The sequence below is a fragment of the Miscanthus floridulus genome, chromosome 2 (assembly GCF_019320115.1).
Source record: "Miscanthus floridulus cultivar M001 chromosome 2, ASM1932011v1, whole genome shotgun sequence".
Lineage (NCBI taxonomy): Eukaryota > Viridiplantae > Streptophyta > Magnoliopsida > Poales > Poaceae > Miscanthus > Miscanthus floridulus.
This window is the reverse complement of record NC_089581.1, coordinates 102,173,656-102,179,637: the sequence shown is the minus strand read 5'-3', so window position 1 is coordinate 102,179,637 and position 5,982 is coordinate 102,173,656.

The following is a 5,982-nucleotide window of genomic DNA, read 5'->3' as shown; positions in this document are numbered from 1 at the left end:
CATACATTCAAATATGTGAAAACAAATGAGGCATCCAAGACACACAGTGACTGACAGATGGGGCCCGCTGGTCAGTAGGACCCATGCGTCAGCGATACAAAAGCAAAGGAGGTGCTCCAGCCAGCCTTATCTCGCCAGCAGTGAGATCACCGGTGATGATGGTGACACCAACGTGTTCCCCACAACGAGCCACGTCGGTTGGTGGTGAAGACACGACCTAGGGTTCATCAAAGACAGCTTGCTAGTGGCAATGGCTGATGTAAGAGGTAGCGCCACAGTACGCCGACATTCTCCAGCCATCACGGGCTCCGGTGAGGTGTGCTATGGCTTCGTGGAATCCTAGCGAAGCTATATAGGGTGGTTAGGGTTTCGGTGAGCCGATAGTGAGCTCCGACGGTGTGCATGCCGCGGCGGCGGCGCACAGAGCATGGTGGTGCTTTCGTCGTTCTGGCTAGACGATGGCGAAAGGCAGGTCTCCATCATGCCATCTGCTAGGTCTATGCTTACTCAACCTAAGGCATGCGAGAGAGAAGGGAGGCGATCGGCTAGCTCAGGAATGGTGAGCTCGAGTGCCACGACGTCCATGGCGACCGCGGTGGGAGTGGCGGTGTGTTCCTGCATGATCGCGTAGTACATCTAACCTAGTTACTGCCTAAGCATATGGACCACAAAGTGGCTACAAACTAGAGAAAGAGGAGGATAGGAGGTGTGTTGGAATGGTGAGGCCATGGTGAGCCGAGCGCGAGGTGGCGCTCTAACAAAATCATGGCGACAGCGATGCGAAATGCACCCTTACCCTAGCTCGGCAAGTTGGGCTAGGGGGTCAGGGTGGAAGAGGTGATGATGGCAGAGTTTGTTGGAGAGCTGGATTGGGTAGTGGTGCAGCGATGACGGCACTATGCGGTGGTGAAGCTAGCGGCGACAATGGTGAGCTCGGCGTTCCGCTTCGGCAAGGCAGAGCGAGAGGGAGGAAGTGCGAGCGGGTGAGTGGAGTGATCAGCAAGGGCACGGTGCCTTTGTGCACACTTCGACCAGACCGGCCGAGCCATCGCTGGTGTACGGCCACCAGGCGGCGGCCATGGCCTGGGGCTGGTCGGGCTCTAACGCGTGCGTGGACGCGGCCATCAGAGCCGATGACAATGCCTGACAACGCAACTTTGTGATCGTCTAGCTCCAAATCCATGGCAATTCAGTGAAAACCGTAATAATCAAAGTTGTTGAGCTACATATGATCTACAATTTTGCTTAAATGAGTTCAGTCTAGATTGGCCTAGTTTATGAACTACAGTGCGTCAAACACAGGTACATTAAAACTATAAACCACTTCCAGACTTAGAAAATTTTCAAACTCAAAAACAATAATTCTATTGCTACTTGTGAGCTATTTTTGAGGATGCTATGCACCAAATTAGGTCTTGACCTAAAAATAAAAGTTGTTACTCTTGTCAAGTACTACAACTTTGCTTAAGGGTGCACTACCATGCAAACAATCTATGCTATAGTTCACTTAGGTCAAGCATACAACTTGAAAATGGTAACTTACACAATAACCATGACTTAGAGGCCAAATTGGTCCAAGTCATGAATACCAAAGTTGTTACATGTGACATTCTAAACATGTTTAAGGTACCCCTAAGGTACCACAAGCATTTTATACATTGGTCACATGTAAACCCTAGCATATGTAAAACATTTAGTGACAAACACATGTGATATAAGCAATCATATAAAATTTGAGATGCTCATGCTCATGAATGATCAATGATGCTTGTGCTCGTGCAATGCCACTACCAAATGCATGCTTAACACCAGGTTGTTACAGCCCCTCCTCCCTTATAGAAATCTCGTCCTGAGATTGGAAATACCTACCAATCCTTATAGAAAGTGGGGTAGGCGTCACATAGAAAATCGTCCCTTTCCCACGTTGCATCTTGCTCAATATGGTTGTTTCACACCACCTTATAGAACTTAACCACCTTACTTCTAGTCACTCTCTCCATTTCTTCTATCACCCGGATAGGTTTTTCTCCATATGTCAAATCAGATTGGATCTTGACATTAGTGGGTTCAATGGCTTCTTTGGGCACACGAAGACATTTCTTCAATTGAGAGACGTGGAAAACATTAAAGATGGTGCTCATCTCTGGTGGTAGTTGAAGTCTATAAGCTACTGGTCCACATTGCTCAATAATTTTGTATGGGCCCACTTACCAGGGTGCTAGCTTTCGCTTCACACCAAATCGCTATACCTTTTTCATCGGTGATACTTTCAAGTACATGTAATTACCAACTTCAAATACAAGAGGACTCCTTCTCTTATCCGCATAACTTTTCTATCTAGATTGAGCAGCTTCTATATGTTGCTGAATGATCCAAACTTGCTCTTTGGCTTCTTTGAGAAAGTCAATACCATAATACCTTCTTTCGCCTGGCTCAACCCAATTCAAAGGCGTTCTACACTTGCGGCCATATAAAGCTTCAAAAGGGGCCATCTTGATGCTTCCTAATAGCTATTGTTGTAGGAGAACTTAGCCCAAGGTAGCCATTTCTCCCATGAACCCTTTGAAGATATTAAATAGGCTCTTAACATGTCTTCAAGAATCTGATTCACTCGCTTTGTTTGCCTAGCAGTTTGAGGGTGATAAGCAGAACTTCGGATCAATTTGGTACCCAACTGATTATGCAAATATTCCCAAAAATGATTTACAAACTGTGAACCTCTATCAGACATAATGGTTCATGGTATCCCATGCAATCGCACTATGTGGGTGATATACAGCAATGCATATTGATGTGGGTGGTAAACTGTCTGAACTGGAATGAAATGTGCAAACTTCGTCAGATGGTCCATAATTACCCAGAGTGGTTGGAAGATTAATAATGAAATCCATGCTAATTTCTTCCCATTTGCAACCTGGAACAGGCACTGGTTGGAGTAGCCCTGCTGGCTTCAAATGAATGGCTTTGACTCGGCAGCAAGTATCACATCTAGCCACATATGCAGCAATTTCTTTCTTCATCTTTGTCCACCAAAACCAAGTCTTCAAATCCTGATACATCTTGCTACTACCAGGATGGATGGACAATTTAGAAGAGTGTGCTTCATCTAAGATTTGGTTCCTAAGTTCTCTATCTTTAGGTACAACAAGCCTATCCTTAAACCAGAGTACACCTCTCTCATCTAATCTGAAATGTTTGGGCTCGTTTTCTTCCATCTTTCTCTTGATATGAAATATACCCACATCGGTCTTTTGGAGTTCCATGACCTTAGCTTCAAGAGAGCGACTAATAGTGAGATTATGTAAAACTACACGATATAGTAGGTTGAAGCCATCTTCCAGTAATGGTTTGCTATGATACTTTTGGCTCAAAGCATCTACAACTATATTTGCCTTGCTCGGATGATAATGCACCTCTAGGTTGTAATCCTTGATTAGCTCCAACCATCTTCTTTGTCTCATGTTCAACTCAGGTTATGTGAAGATGTACTTGAGGCTCTTGTGATCAGTGTAAATGTGACACACATTGCCAAGCAAATAGTGCCTCCAAATCTTCAAAGCATGAACAATCGTGGCTAGGTCTAAATCATGAGTTGGGTAATTAACCTCATGTTTTGTCGCAGAACCGACCAATTTATAAGAATACAAGTACAATGGCAATCCGCAAGCGGTTGCACTATCATACTTGAACCCATATAAACCCGGTAGTCTGTCGAGTACCACGACAGGTCTCGATAAACGATTTACAACAACCAAGATCGTACAGGATTCAACATACATGCCACATATTACATAAAGTTCACAAATACTTTTCATCATCAGAGTACGAATAAAAAGTTATTACAAACTGAGTTTGATAAATAAAGCGGAAGCAAATAAGTTTGAAGATAAAGTTTCCAACATAGTTTGATACAGTGCTAAGCCAGATCACGGTCCACAAAAGCAAAGATAGGAATTACTAAAGAAGCCTGCCCAAGGCTTACTCCTCATCCACGGCGGGATAGAAGCAACTCTTGCAATAACCATGATACACAGTGCCATCTACAACAATGGGAAAATAAACCCTAAGTACGAGAAGGTACTCAGCTAGACTTACCCGTCATGAACCAGAAATAAAATGACTCCAAGGATTATGCAAGGCTGTATAAGTGGACGTAACTTGACAACATTTTGCGTAAAAGGCAATTACCCGTTGTACAATTATGATTCCTTTATCAGGTTAATTATAACTATCCATTTCTAGATTAGCAACTATCCTGTGCCAAACATGTGGTATATTATTTAGAATCATACAATAGTAACCATAGCAGGTATTGTAATTCCATATTCATCTGAACCATCATGTTTCATAATATAGTTGCTATGATGTTGGGACTAGCCAAGTTTCTCACTATCCGGGAGAGACGGCGATTCGAATCGATTTCAACCAGCTGGGAATTTATTCCTAACACAAACCCAGATCTACCAGCCACGATAGTCTTAGGTCACCTTTGGTACAACTCCGGTACACATTTCGCGGGTCCGTACTGCGCCGCACAATCTGGAACACCAGATGCCAGGATGCTCAGGCCAAGCCTGCCCTTGGGCTTAGTCTGATCGTTCCTCGGAAGGAGCGCACAACAAAACGGTTCCCGGCCTGAGTTGAATTACTCAGCTTCACGGTCGAAACGAGTTATCTGGCCAGCTAAGTGAGAGGCATGCATTCAATCTTGTCAGAAGCGCCAACAACGGTACGGTCCTTAATCGACACAGACGGGGATAAATCCACACCCAAGACCTCCATGTCTTGTTGCTTCTCTATCGACTTCCCGTCCGGTCTCAATTTACTTTTACCCCATGGTTCTGTTCCACGATAGCAGATATAGCCAACCGTGCTCCGGTATCCACCTATATCTCGCAGGTGACAGGACATCACCCGACTTCTACCGGTCTAAGCATGGCTAAGCATATATATTCGATCCTGGACCTATACTGGTTAAAGGTGAAATATCTGGACAAGGAATGTACATGCATCAAGTGGTTTCATTCAACTCTTATAACCTAATGCATCAATCATAAATACGTAAGTAAACATTTGTAAATTACTGGGAGACTTATAATGCTCCGGGGCTTGCCTTGCAGAAAGGAAGTAGGGCGATGGTCAGGACACTCCGGAAGCTCTTCAGGGTTTTGCTCCACGCCTTCGGGAGCTGCGGCTTGCGGATCCTCCTGCTGGTTCCCTTCCTCTGCTTCTTCGAATTCCAGCAACGTGATCTCTTCCTCCGATCCTAAATGCATGAGTATGGTATAAGTATTTCGAATGCATATATGTTAACAAGTGCATCGCGTTGTTTGAGTAGGTGCATATCTCTTCTCGATTATTACTTAACTACTTCTACAATGCATCGACAATGTCACAAACAGTAGCTACTTGTTTCACTCATAACTGGAGTTCTACAAATCCAAAAACAGTGATCCTGGACTTTCTGGAAAGCTTATCAAATTCTCTACAACTTTGTTATTAACCATTTTTACAGTCTACATCAGTTTCAACATGCAACTCATCACACTTTAGAATCAGTCCGGAAACTATTTAACAGGCAATATAAAGTAATAATACTTCTACTTCATGTAATCATTCAAAATTTGACAACATAGAATCTACCAACAGTTTAAGCATACCAAATACAGTTAAGATAATATAATGGTGAAGCCCAAACTATTTATTTAATTACCTTTATTATTTTATTTAGATATCTAGGTTAAATACTAAACCTATATCAGACATACTCATTAAATTCTTAAAAATTTACAGTGCCTTACTAAAGCTATAAAAGGACTACTATAAAAATTTCATGTCATTTTACTAAGTAGAACATTCCATATAAAAATGATAAGGCAGCAAGGCTTGAAATAGCAGAAATGGAAAATCCTATTGAAAAGTGTCAAGCAACAGATTTCCTATTTTTCTTAACATACATATGGTACTAGGATTACCTCCAAC